The 13,907-nt window shown below is 35.8% G+C and overlaps 1 protein-coding gene and 1 long non-coding RNA gene across 2 annotated transcripts in view; both read left to right on the top strand.

Moving 5' to 3' along the window:
* SBF2 (SET binding factor 2) overlaps positions 1–13,907 on the top strand; it is a 456,507-nt gene that overhangs the window by 112,344 nt on the left and 330,256 nt on the right. The window lies entirely within an intron of this gene.
* On the top strand, positions 3,490–8,871 carry LOC309668404. The gene is made up of 2 exons (XR_014268213.1): positions 3,490–8,472; positions 8,776–8,871. It is a non-coding gene; the product is annotated as an uncharacterized lncRNA (long non-coding RNA).

Raw genomic sequence — 13,907 nt, 5'->3', positions numbered from 1 at the left:
CAGTTTTGCTTATGTGTAGCACCTTATCAGATCAGGTAGAAGAATTTTCTTTGCTTTTTAAAAAAATTACTGTTCTTTATCCTTAGGAGTATGGGAGTATGGTTGCGGATGGTTGGTGGTTTGCAATTACACCACATGAACCTGCATTTGTATGTGATAAGATTTAGACATGTTATATCTAAAAATATTTAGGTGGATATGAGAAAATATTGGTTTTTGTGAGAAGAAATTTTTAACATTAGGAAAACCTACTTTCCAATCATTTTAGTTTATCATTATTATCATTTTTGCTTTGATGATTGGACGGGTAAATTCTATATAGAAATGGGTTTTATTTAGTTAACTGAGATATTCACTTATTTGCAGTAAAGCAAATGATCTGATGGCTTGACAAGTTAGATCTTTTTATAAATTTATTTATTTATTTGTTTTTGGCTGTGTTGGGTCTTCGTTGCTGCTCGCGGGCTTTCTCTAGTTGCAGAGAGCGGGGACTACTCTTCGTTGCAGTGCACGGGCTTCTCATTGTGGTGGCTTCTCTTATTGTGGAGCATGGGCTCTAGGCGCGCGGGCTTCAGTAGATGCAGCACACGAGCTCAGTAGTTGTAGCTCGCGGGCTCTGGAGCTCAGGCTCATTAGTTGTGGCGCACAGGCTTAGTTGCTCCGCAGCACGTGGGATCTTCCCGGACCAGGGCTCGAACCCATGTCCCCTGCATTGGCAGGCGGGTTCTTAACCACTGTGCCACCAGGGAAGTCCCAGATCTTTTTAAAGATATAAACAATTTAAAGTGCTTGGCAGGGATTTCCCTGCTGGCGCAGTGGTTGGGAGTCCGCCTGCCAATGCAGGGGACACGGGTTCGAACCCTAGTCTGGGAAGATCCCGCATGCTGCGGAGCAGCTGGGCCCGTGCGCCACAACTGCAGAGCCCGCGTGCCACAACTACTGAAGCCTGCGCACCTAGAGCCCGTGTTCCACAACAAAGACAAGCCACCGCAGTGAGAAGCCTGCGCGCCGTGGCGAAGAGGGGCTTCTGCTCGCTGCAACTAGAGAAGGCCCACAAGCAGCAATGAAAACCCAACACAGCCAATAAATAAATAAATTAATTAATTAATAAAATTTAAAAAATTAAAAAAAGATAAAGTGCTTGGGAATTTTCCTCACTTGTAACTGTTCCTGTAATGTGAGAATACCCATGGGTGTGGAAAAATAAAATTATGAAGACATTAGAAAAGTTATTCTATTTTAGGAGAAGTTGAAAATTGTCAGAAATAGAAAGTTATTTAGTTATTTAATCCTGTATATATATGACCTTTAAAATATATATGACCATCCCCTCTGAAGTAGAAATAAAATGAAATTTTGACAAAAAGAACAGAGTTTCTAGACTATAAAGATATATATAAATTTGGGGGGGCATTGCCCCAAAGTTTCATTTTATATCTCTCTTTAAAAAATTCAAATATATGGTGACAATATATCTTTTAGTGTGCTGTCTCATCCTTTCTTGAATGGAGAATGCTTTAAACCCTTTCAAATTCTCTTAAGTTTATTTATTTCACTTTCTTTTAATATGTATGTCAGCAGAATATAGCAGTGGTGTTACAAAATTTATTGTCTCTTGCCATGACTTTTGCATTTTCTAACATTTGAATATTCTATTGTGAGGGAAAATAAATTGTGGATTAAGTGTGACCAGTGTATAAAATTGTTCTCTTCTTAGTGAAACAATTGCTGAATTATAATTATTAGCAAAAATATAGATGCCTAGCACTTGTGTTCTGCATGAGTGACTTTGTAGCTCACTGAAATGACTTATCTGTCCATTACAATAAAAAGTAAATCTGGATATTTAGAGTTTAACACCAAAGCTGACTATATAGAGAAACGGTATTCGGTTCTCAGGAAAGCTTTCAATAATAAAACAGGTAGTCAGAATTTTGTAATTTTGATGGAGTCAGAAGCTGGGAAACTTCCCTTCTTTTAACTTAAATCAGTTTCTGGATTTATTTCTAAGTGTTATAATAGGCTACATTGTAGATATATGGGTGAATTAGAAATAGAGCAGCCCTCACAGGGACTGAAACCAACCCTTAAATTATTTTAACTCCTGATTGGATTAAGGTTATCTGCTATTTATGATGTCTTTAGGCTAGCTGCCTGCTAAAAGAAAACATAGATTCACTTTGGAGGAAGATATCATCCAGAGTCTCAAATTATCTCCACCTTAAAAAACAACAACAACAACGACATAAGAACTGACAAAATACAGTAACTGAAATAAGTAACTCAGAAGATTAACTTCACAGCATATTAGGCATTCCTGAAGAGAGAATTAGTAAACTGGAAGATAGATGAAAAGAAAATATTCCACCTATTTCATGGTGAGGGTTAAAAGGGTAAAAAATATTGAAATGAGTAAATTAAAAAGAATCAGTGTATACAATATCCTAAGAAATCTCCAAATACTACTAGAACTAATAAATGAGTTCAGGGAAGTTGCAGGATATAAGATCAATATACAAAAGCTAATTGTTTTTTAATATACTAGCAATGAACTAGTGGAATTCAAATTCAGATGGAAATACAAAAGACCTAGAATAGGAAAACAACTTTGACAAATATGAACAAAGTTGGAGGACTTACACTGATTGACTTGAAGGCATATTGTTAAGCTGCAGTGTTCAGAGTAGTTTAATATTGGAGTCAGGATAGATAATGGAACAATACTAATTCTATCAATAGACAGAAGAGATAATCCAAACATAGACCACCCCCCCACACACACACAGTCACACACGCACACACACACACGCACACACACACACACACACACACACTGATTTTTTGGCAGAGGTACAAAAGTAATTCTGGAGAAAGGATAGCCTTTTCAACAAATGGTGCTAGAACATTTGATAGCCATATTAACAGATGAACTTCCATTCATATCTCAAGAACTCCAAATAGATCATAGATGTAAATTTAAAGCGATAGAACCTCGTTTTTTTCCTGATCAGTCTATCAATTTTATTAGTTTTATTCATCCTTTCAGCAAACTAGCTTTTGGTTTCATTGATTTTTCTCTATTGCTTTTCTGTTATCAATTTCATTGATTTCCATCCTCTATTATTTTCCTTCTTCTGCTTACTTTGGGTTTAATCTGCTCTTCTTTTTTGATTTCTTATGGTGGAAGCTGAAGTCATTGATTTCAGACCTTTATTCTTTTCTAATAAAAGGTGTTTAGTGCTATAAATTAATCCCCAAGTATTGCGTTAACTGCATTTCACAAACTTGAATAAATTGTGTTTTCACTTTAATTCAGTTCAAACTATTTTTTACTTACCCTTTTAAATTATTCTTTGACCCATGGGTAATTTAGAATTGTGTTTCTTAATATTTTGAGATTTTTGTGGGTAATCGTTCTTTTATTTAAAGGTTTTAAATTTAATTCCATTGTAGTCAGAGAATACAGTTTTGTGTGATTCAAATCATTTTCAATTTATTGAATGCCTTTTATTTTTATTTTTAAAAAATTTATATTTATTTATTTATTTATTTTTGGCTGCGCTGGGTCTTCGTCGCTGCGTGCAGGCTTTCTCTAATTGCGGTGAGCACGGGGCTACTCTTCCTTGCGGTGCGTGGACTTCTCATTGCGGTGGCTTCTCGTTGCGGAGCGTGGGCTCTAGGCACGTGGGCTCCAGTAGTTGTGGCACGCGGGCTAAGTAGTTGTGGCTCACGGGCTATAGAGCGCAGGCTCAGTAGTTGTGGCACATGGGCTTAGTTGCTCCGTGGCATGTGGGATCTTCCCGGGCCAGGGTTCAAACCTGTGTCCCCTGCATTGGCAGGCGGATTCTTAACCACTGCACCACCAAGGAAGTCCCTTGAATGCCTCTTACATGGCCCAAAATATGTTCTGTCTTGGCCTCTACCACTTACGTATGATGCTGTTATAATTTTTCTTCTTGGTAATTATAACAATTTCCCATCCAGTCTTTGTTACTTTATCACTGCCTACATTTCGCTATTGCCTGAGTTATTATTCCTGAATACCAATCTGATTTGGTCACTCTTGACTTTCTCCAGAAGTCGGGCGTTATCCCACTACCTATCTGCAGAATGAAATTCATTCTCTTTATCGTGGGAAACAAGGTTAATTATCTGGCTACAAGTTATCTTTCTAAGAAAGCCTCATCTAGGACTTTTATCCTTTCTGCCTCTTTCCACACATTTTGTATGCCAACCATGTTAAGCTGATTTTCTTTTCCAGAAATACATTATGCATGCATTTCCTATATATCTTTGATCAAGCTATTCCTTTCTCCTGGAATTTCCTTTCTATTCCCTTGCTTTTCATCTAACACTCATGCCAGTTCTGCTGCACCTGTGGAACTTTCTTTGCTTTCCTCTGCTGGTGTCTACTGTGTCCTTGCTTCATTCTTAATATCTGTCTTATGGAATGCTTTGATTTTGGGTGCCATATTTATGTAGGCATTCAGTGTTCCTTCACATCTCAATAGTGAGGAAATTAAGACAATATTAAGAGGTTCTTAAAAATTAATACATTTAGTATCCTTAACTCAGCACATGGATCAAGGGGTTCAGGAATGGCGAAAAATTTAAAGTTATCTTTTGGAGTAAGTTGAACACTGGATTCTAGGTTTTCTGCACCTTTTATAAGTCATCAACATTAAAGACAGAGCTTACAAATGGAACAAAATTCCCAGCTCAGTTTTCAATGAATCTTAGATAAAACCGAGGAGTTTGACAATGCTACAGAAAACAATGAACTGCAAAAAGAAACTGAAAATAGTTTATCAACTGATTTCTATAAAATTATATGTTCCCGTAGTTTAGTGAAGGTATTAATATTGATGATTAGTTGGAAAATGAAATTATGGGTGATGTATATATATTACACATAGTGACAGAAATAGATGGATCTAAATATGAAGAAGAGGAGGAGTTGAAATTACCTCCAAAGCTAGAAATTACTTCTGTGATAGCCTGAGCTGCCCAAGCCTTATTTTGTATTATATTCAAAATTTAGTGTAAGTTATGATAAAACAATAGAGAGACTATCTTGAAATAATATTTCTTCTAAACAACGTAAAAATTTCTCGTTATAATAAAATGATGTATATATATATGTTTTAAGTTAAAAATGTCAGAGGTGTTTATCATTTTTTATGATTCTCAGCTTTAACTAACTTGTTTGATCAGCCAACTAATTACCTGTTATACACTTTGTGATCTATAAAGACTTGTTTGAATGGGAATTGTTCTTATAGCTAGGAAAATAAGCTCTGTGCAGTAGTAATGTTTGGATAGCACTTTACTGTTTTCATAGCCCTTTAAGGTGTGCTGTTTCTTGGGAGGAAAGGAATACTAGTGAAAGTTGTCAATAGGTATATGGAATCTCATGGTCTTTCTACCTAATCGGTGGAAGAAGGATGCAGAGGAGAGGCTAGGTGAGCAAAGAAATACTAAGGGATTTTCTGACTAGCATTACAGAAGCTCTTTAGAACTTGAACTATACTATGGACATTTTTAGAGGTGTTTAGTAAGTATGGTATGTGTAGGCATAGCTGAATATACATGTTTTCAGATATCATTGAATCCTTGAAGGTTAGAGATCATGTATATCAGAATATTAGATTTGCTGATAACACATAAATCTGTCCTCTTCAAAGAGAGATGCATTCCAACCTTTAGCATAGAAAGTTGGGAGGAACCCTTTAGTTGTCAGGAGTCTTATGAGAAGTGCTGACTAGTGTTTCTCTAATGATTTCACCCCAATTCCAGAAGGTTTTAGTCATGCGTGATTGTGAATTTAATACATTAGGTAATTGCTCCAGTTCTGTCTTTATCCTTATTTGGTTTTTTATCTTCCCACTTCATGCCTGTTCTTGTTTTTATTTAACAATTGACCTTTTTATATGGATTTTGGGGGGAAAAAACCCACCACGCCACACCCGCAACTAAATGCCTCCATCTCAGACCTGCCATATTTATAAATGTTTTTCTTTGAAGTGTTTGTTAAGTCTGAGCTGTTTTATCCAGTTGCAAACTGTGGGATATTTGTTTTAAAGTAGAATTATAACATGATCATTTGTTTTCAAGGTGAAACATTTCCAGCCGAACTGCTTAAAAAGTAACTTTTGTAGTCTAGATAGTTTCAGTCAATAAAATATATTTATTTAAACACAACAGATCAGTGTAGTTAAAACAAACTTTTTTTAAAAACCAATTTAAACCATGTCAATCAACTTAAATTTAAATGTTAAATTACTAAATTTCCATTTAAATATCGCCTCTTCCATCAGTAATGCTATTCTCCAGAAATAGCTAATCTTAATCCGTTGATCTTAATCTTCTCTGTTGATATTTGTTCAGTGAATGAGAACAGTGTCCTGCCCCTGCACTGTCAATTCCTGATCTACAGATTCCATGAGCATAATAAAATAGTGCTTAAATTTAAGCTATTACATTTTGAGATGGCTTATTATGCAGCAAGAGTAATTGGAAAATAAGTGGAATTTAAACATGCTAAAGAGAAAAGGCATTTGTACTGCTTTAGCAAAAGTCCTGAGATAGGATGTTAAGTTGTCTGAAGCTTAGTATTTATTTTGGATTTGGAGGGATGTTAGGTCATAACAGAGAAGAGAAGGCTGCAGAGGTGGTAGGGGCCAGTTGTTTATGGCTCTTCATGCTTCATTAATGGGTTTAAATTTTTTTCTGTGTGCCATGAGACCATAAAGATTTTTTAAGTATAGAAGATTATATAGAAAAAGACTGTGGAACTTATTGTCTTTCTCTTACATCATCCCAACTTCCTGGAATGTGTCTTCAAGTTCATTTATTCTTATATGTGTTTACTCAGCAAGCATTTGTCATACGTATTCTTTCTGACAGGAGCATAGTTCTGGTAAAGTGTGAAGGCTTATGTTTTTGTTTTGTTCTGTTTTTGTTTTCATGAAATTGTATACAGTCAAAACAAGGGTCTAATACGAAGGCTATCTGTAGTGTTATTTATATCTCTCAATAGATAAAAAATTACCATGGCTTTGTGCATACATTAAATAGTCATATTGAACATTCAGAGCATGAATATGGTAGAAAAGACTTGAAGGTTAAATCAAGATCAGAAAATATTATTTGGTGGGGATACACATTTCTGTGGACTTGTGAAAGCTCATTTGTTGATATCTATGAAAAAGCCTTGTGGGAATTTGATGGAGATTACATTGAATCTGTAGATCAATTTAAGGAGAATTGACATCTTAACAATATTGATCTACCAAACTATGAACCCAGATTTCTTTGCATTTATTTAGGTCTTCTGTAATTTCTTTCATCAGTGATTTGTAGTTATCCTGCAACCTTACTAAAATCACTTATTAGTTCCGTGAGTTTATGTTCATTTTCTTTCAGTGCTTTTACTTTTGATTATTCCTATTTAAAAAATATTCTTGACTTTCACATCATGATAGCACACTGTGATTCTGCTGTCTTAGTCAATATGACCTTTAAAAAACATTGTCATCAAAATGTTGTACAGAAACTAAGAAAGTATGTTTTGCTTCTAAGTCTGTGTTTTACTTTGTCTTATATTTGTTTATTACTTACCATTTTCTATCAGAATTAGGTTCTGAAAGGCTTTGTCAGTCTTTCCTTAAAAAGCAGTGCTATTTTAATATCTAGAATATTTGCCATCTGAAAATATATTTTAAGGGAACAATAAAGCTAGATATCAATACAGAAAAAATTTTGTAATTTGAAAAATAACATGCCTGCTGTATCATTTTACAAATCTGACTTTGTTAATTCCTTTGGTGCTTTTATAGATTACTTCAGAATAGGGGTAATAACTAGTGTTACTTTCTTTCATTGCATATTGTTTCATGTGGGATTCTCTCACAGGGGGCTAGCAGATATCTTCCTGCCATGCCTTTCTTTGATCTCTCTTTACAGGCAGAAATTCATGTAATTGACTAAAGGCTCCGTGCCTAATTAATGGGAGAGGTAAGAACCGGGGCCCAGATACATCAATATTTTATAGAGTAACCAAGGATTGAGCGGAATTAATAACAATTGAAGAAGGGGAATACTCTCATGAGACGATTGGTTTTGTAGCAGACAAAATCTTTCACGTCTGGATACATAGTTTGTGTCTACTTATAGTACCCACCTTTATGAGTTCAACCTGAGTTTTGCAGAATGATTCCCTCCAAGTGTTTGTGTCAGTTACATATCCTATCAATGCATTGCCAAGTGGTACCTTTCTTTAGACTGTTATTCTCTTTGGAGATATCTCATCTTGTAAACAGTCTTAAAATAGTCAGTATAAATTCTGATTACAGATACTTCCTCAAACTTCTGGCTAGTGGAAATAGTTGTATTGGTTGCTTAAAATCAGTCTACAAGTTAATGTGGTTGGTAATGGAAGCGCTAAGAAGTCAATGGCTTTATGGCATTATAGTTTGTCTTTTTTTTTTTTTTTAATTAATTAATTTATTTATTTATGGCTGTGTTGGGTCTTCGTTTCTGTGCGAGGGCTTTCTCTAGTTGCGGCAAGTGGGGGCCACTCTTCATCGCGGTGCGCGGGCCTCTCACTATCGCGGCCTCTCTTGTTGGGAGCACAGGCTCCAGACGCGCAGGCTCAGCAATTGTGGCTCACGGGCCTAGTTGCTCCACGGCATGTGGGATCTTCCCAGACCAGGGCTCGAACCCGTGTCCCCTGCATTGGCAGGCAGATTCTCAACCACTGCGCCACCAGGGAAGCCCTGTCATTTTTGACATTCACATATAGAAGTCATTTTTGCAGTGAATGGTGACTTCACACCAGAAACTCTTTTTTTTTTTTTTTTTTTTGAGAGATAGCATAATGTGACCTCTGGAATTTAGGTAGGTAGAAGGAAAAAATGTTTTGATCCAACATAAACTAGTCTTGAAAAGTAAGGTTGTTGTTCTTAGAAATTGTGGCTTTGTTTGATGTAGAAGCTTTCTACAATAATCCTAATTTTCAAAATAGGTGTGAGTCACACCTTGTACTACTTTCACATGACAGGAATACCTGATAACATAGTCCCCTTAGATATTGAAAAATATAAAGCCAAACTACATTCCCAAGTCTGTAGCAGATGAGGAAATTAATTTACATTTACATCTAAAAGGCGGATACATGAAAAGAGATTAGAAGGCTTTGTGCAATATTTCAGTTCATAGACTATCCTTATCCAAGCTTGTTACTAAGAGAAATGTTTAAAATGTTCAGAAATGGTGCAGTTCATGCCTGTGATACAGGTTACTTACCTGCTAATGATGATGACTTCAGTATGTGCTTCTTTCTCAGAATTTCAGAATTAGCAATGAGAGAAATCTAGGCTGAAATCTTGGAGGAATGATGTTTCTTAAGGAAAGGTGCAAAGTTACAAGGCTTAAGAGCTTAAAGAGGATGGATAACTTTTACTTCTGTTCTTATTAACCTGAAGGTTACATCAAATGCTGAAAGAAGTCAGATTTGAGCACCTTTAGGCTTAGGTACTTTATGGCATATAAATGTTCCATGAGATTATATATCTGGGCAACAAATTTTCTCAGCATTCTGTCATTTTTATCCCTCCTTTCCCTCCCCTTCCCTGTTCTCCCAGCCTTATTACCTCAGAATTTATTGAACAGTTGATTGTCACAGAGATGAATATTAATACCTTTATTTAAATTAAAAAATAAATTCACATCTTTTCTCGTAGAAGTTAAATCCAGTTTAACTGATTTGACAAGTCTTGGTGTTGTCAAATGAATTATATGGCACCCATTTTTTGTAAATTGAACTAAATTTGTAGCTTGAAGATTTTGATTAAAATATATTCAGAGGCTGAGAGAATTTTTAAAATTTAATTAAAAATATCATTTTCACTTATGCTTCCAGAAAAGTAGAATAGATGTACTTTTCCTTATTCTCCCCACCAACTACAGCTAAAGTCCCTGGACAGTCTATTTTCTTTTTCTTTTTTAAATAAGAAGATTCTTAGGGTAAAAGCAGACTGATAACGGAACTCTTAAAGGTAAAGGGACTTGAGTAACATGGTAGTGAGAGCTTGGGTTTTTTGTTGATTTGTATATCCCAGATTGGGTGTTGTAGAAGCCAGCAACCTAGCAATGCCAGTTGGCAGAAATGGGAGGAAAAAAAAAAAGGGCAAGAAAAGCATGCTCTGTCTGGTAAAGGGAAAGGGGAGCCTACCAAGACAAGAACTTTTAGGTAATAACCGTTCTATCCAAACACCACAGAAAAAAGACTGCAGCTGCACCTCTGCCCCAACTGCAGTGGTGTCAGAGAAGGCTGAGTGGGAATTCAGTATTTTCATTGAAGTCAGGACTTTCATCCGTGAGTGGTGAAGAATCAGTCCCCTTCCACCTCCTGTTGTCACAGAAGCCACATGGAGAGGCTTATCTTCTACCCTTACCTGGCAGTACGGAGGCACCTTCTACACAGTAGTGATGTCAGAGGAGGCCTATTGGAGAGTCAGGCCTTTTACCACCACCTACCACTAATGAGGCCACCACTCATGGTGTCAGTGAAGGCAACATAGATAGCAGCAATGAGGAAGCCCTGCCCTTTCCAATCAGAGTAGTATCAGTGCAGGCCTAGTGGAAAGCCTGAACTTCCGCCTCTGCTCAGCAGTAACAAGGATCCCCTTCCCTGATAGCATCCACAGAGACTGAGTAGGGAAACTGGACTTCCACCCCCATCAGGTGATAATTTGGCAGTACCCTTCTTCCCCTGCCAGAGCACTGTCAGAGGAGGCAAGCTAAAATAGAAGATTTGACTAAGATCTGGAATTTTATACATAATATTTTAAATTACTAGGCTTCAAGTGAAAATTAATCATAATACTAAGAACGAGGAAAATCTTAACTTGAATGAGAAAAGACAGTTAACAGATACCAACACCAAAATGACACAGATGTTAAAATTATCTGACAATGATTTTTAAAACAGCCATCATACAAATGCCTTTACAAATGTAAAACAATTACAAACACACTTGAAACAAATGAAAAAATAGAAAAATAGATTGTCTCAGTAAAGAAATAAAAGATACAAAGAAAAACTAAATGGAAATTTTAGAACCAAAAAATACAATAACTGAAAATTTTAAAAAAGGGAGAAAACCCCTCAGTAGATGGACTCAACAGCAGCATAGAAAGGACAGAGAAAAAAATCCATGAACATGATGATAGAGCAATAGAAATTTCCTAGGCTCAACAACTGAGAGAGAATAGAACAAAACAAACAAACAAATGAATAGAGCTTCAGATACCTGTGGGAATATATAAAAGATCTGGCATTCATATCATCAGAGTGCTGGAAGGAGAGAAGGAGGGTGGGACTATAAAACTATTTGAAGAAATAATAGCAGGAAAAAAATCCCATTTGGCAAAAGTTTATACAAACTTACAGATTTAAGAAGTTGTGTGGATTCCCAAAAGGATAAAGCCAAAGAAATCTATGCCAAGGCACATCATGGTCAAATTTCTGAAAACCAAAGACAGTCTTGGAAGCACCAAGAGAGAAATGACACCTAAGCTATAGGGGATATATATATTTTTTATTTAACATCTTTATTGGAATATAATTGCTCTACAATGGTGTGTTAGGTTCTGCTTTATAACAAAGTGAATCAGCCATACAGGGGATATTTTTTTGAGTGACAGCAGATTTCTCTTCAAAAGCTATGGAGGCCATAGGAAGTGATGTAGCATTTTTCAAGTGATTTGAGAAAAGAACTATGAACCCAGAATTCTGTATGCTTCAGGAATGAGGGAGAAATCAAGACATTCTCAGATGAAGAAATACTAAGTGTTTGTGTCGTATCATACAAAAATGTATTTGGTCTTTGTTCCCAGTTCCTGCACAGAACTCTTAAAAGCCTTGAATTTCTGAGTGATAAGGAGTGTCTTTTATTATTCATAATGAGTCTCTTCCTATCACACCTGAGTTTATGCTACTGAGATAACTTAGGGTGAGGACTGTCACAGCCTCAGGAAGGCACTGATCCCCAGAAAGACCAATAATGGTCTTTCTGGCACTTTCCGCCCCACACACTGACCTCCAAAAAGGTGAAGGGGGTCTGGAAATAGAGCTCTATAAAGACTCTTGAACAATGAGATTCAGAGAGCTTCCAAGTTAGTGAACACATCAACTTGCTGGGAGGGTGGCACACCTGCAGAGGGCATGGAAGCACCATGCCACTCTCCTTTGTATACCTTACTCCATGCATCTCTTCCATTTGGCTGTTTCTGAGTTGTGTCTTTTATAATAAACCAATAAATGTAAGGACAGTGTTCTCCTGAGTTTTCATAGGTATCAAACAACAGAGTTTCAAAAATGTGAAGCAAAACTGATAGAACTGAAAGGAGAAGCAAACAAATTTCCATTTATAGTTAATAGACTTCAACACCCTTCTCTCAACTGTTGATAGAACAACTAGACAAATAATCAGCAAGGATATACTGTCAGCCAACAGGATCTAGTCAATATTTATAGAACATTTATGTCCTGTAAATCTATAATTTTTTCAGGTTAAAAATTTTATAACCTGAAAAAATTTTAAAGAATTGAAATCATACAGAATATGTTCTCTGACCACAGTGGAAACAAACTAGAAGTCAAACCACATGACAGATGTCCTACAAATAAGTGAATGGTTAAACAAACTGTGATACATATGTACCATGACATACTCAGCAATAAAAAGTAATAAACTGTTGATACACTCGACAGTGTGGATGGATCTTAAGGGCATTATGCTGAGTGAAAAAATTCAGTCTCACAAAGGCACATAGTGTACAATTCCATTTATATAGCATTCTCAAAATAACAAAATTACAGAGGTCAAATTAGGAACAAATTAGTGGTTGCCAGGGGATTGAGGTGGGGGAGGGAGTTGGGTGGAACTATAAAGGTGTAGCATGAGTGACATCTTTATGGTGATGAAATAGTTTTATTTCTTGTTTTGGATGGTGATTACACAAACATATACAAACAATAAAATGACACAGAACTATACACATTGTACTAATGTCAGTTTTCTGGTTTTGATATTGTACTATAGTTGTGTAAGTAGTAACCATTGGGGGAAAATGGGTGAAGAGTACAAGAAACCTCTCTACTCTTTTCAAGTTGCTTAGATTCTGTAATTATTTCAAAATAAAAAGTTAAAGTATTATTTTACCAGAGATATATTTAATAAAATTTTTAAAATTTTCCATCCCTTTATAGTATATTTGATTAAAGAAGTTGTCTCTAGGTGAAAGAGTAACACATATAATTAATATTCATAAGATAACTTTTTGGAAAGCCATTTTGTATACTTCTCAGAAAATGAGAAACTAAATCATCCTTATGTCTGGCTACAAATATCTTTGCAAGTTGGATGATTTCCAATTAATTGCTTTCAATTAAAGTAAAGGAGGACCTGATCATTTCACACTATATACAAATATCGAATCACTATGTTGTACAACTGAAACTAATGTAATGTCATGTGTCAATTATATCTCAATTAAAAAAAGCAATTGTGACAAAATCCTAATAATTTTTAAGTCTAGGTGATGGGAATATACATGTTCATCAAATTCTTTTTTTTGATATTTGAAAATTTTCATAATACAGTTTTTAAGCTTAATGAAAAAAATATTGAAATGCCATTGTAGGGTTTAGAAATCTCACACACTAGCCTATAACTAAACAAGAGTGAAAGCAAGAGATCAGTTAGTTTGTTAGCTAGTTAGTTATTTAGTTATTACAACAGCTGTATTAAAAAGAGTATAGCGGTTTGAACCAAACAATGGAAATGGATGTGGAGAGAAGTGGTTGGATGTGCAATATATTTTACAGATCAGACCCATGA

Source organism: Balaenoptera physalus (genome assembly GCF_965194825.1).
Source record: "Balaenoptera physalus genome assembly, chromosome: 10".
NCBI lineage: Eukaryota > Metazoa > Chordata > Mammalia > Artiodactyla > Balaenopteridae > Balaenoptera > Balaenoptera physalus.
This window is presented reverse-complemented; position numbering and strand designations above follow the sequence as displayed.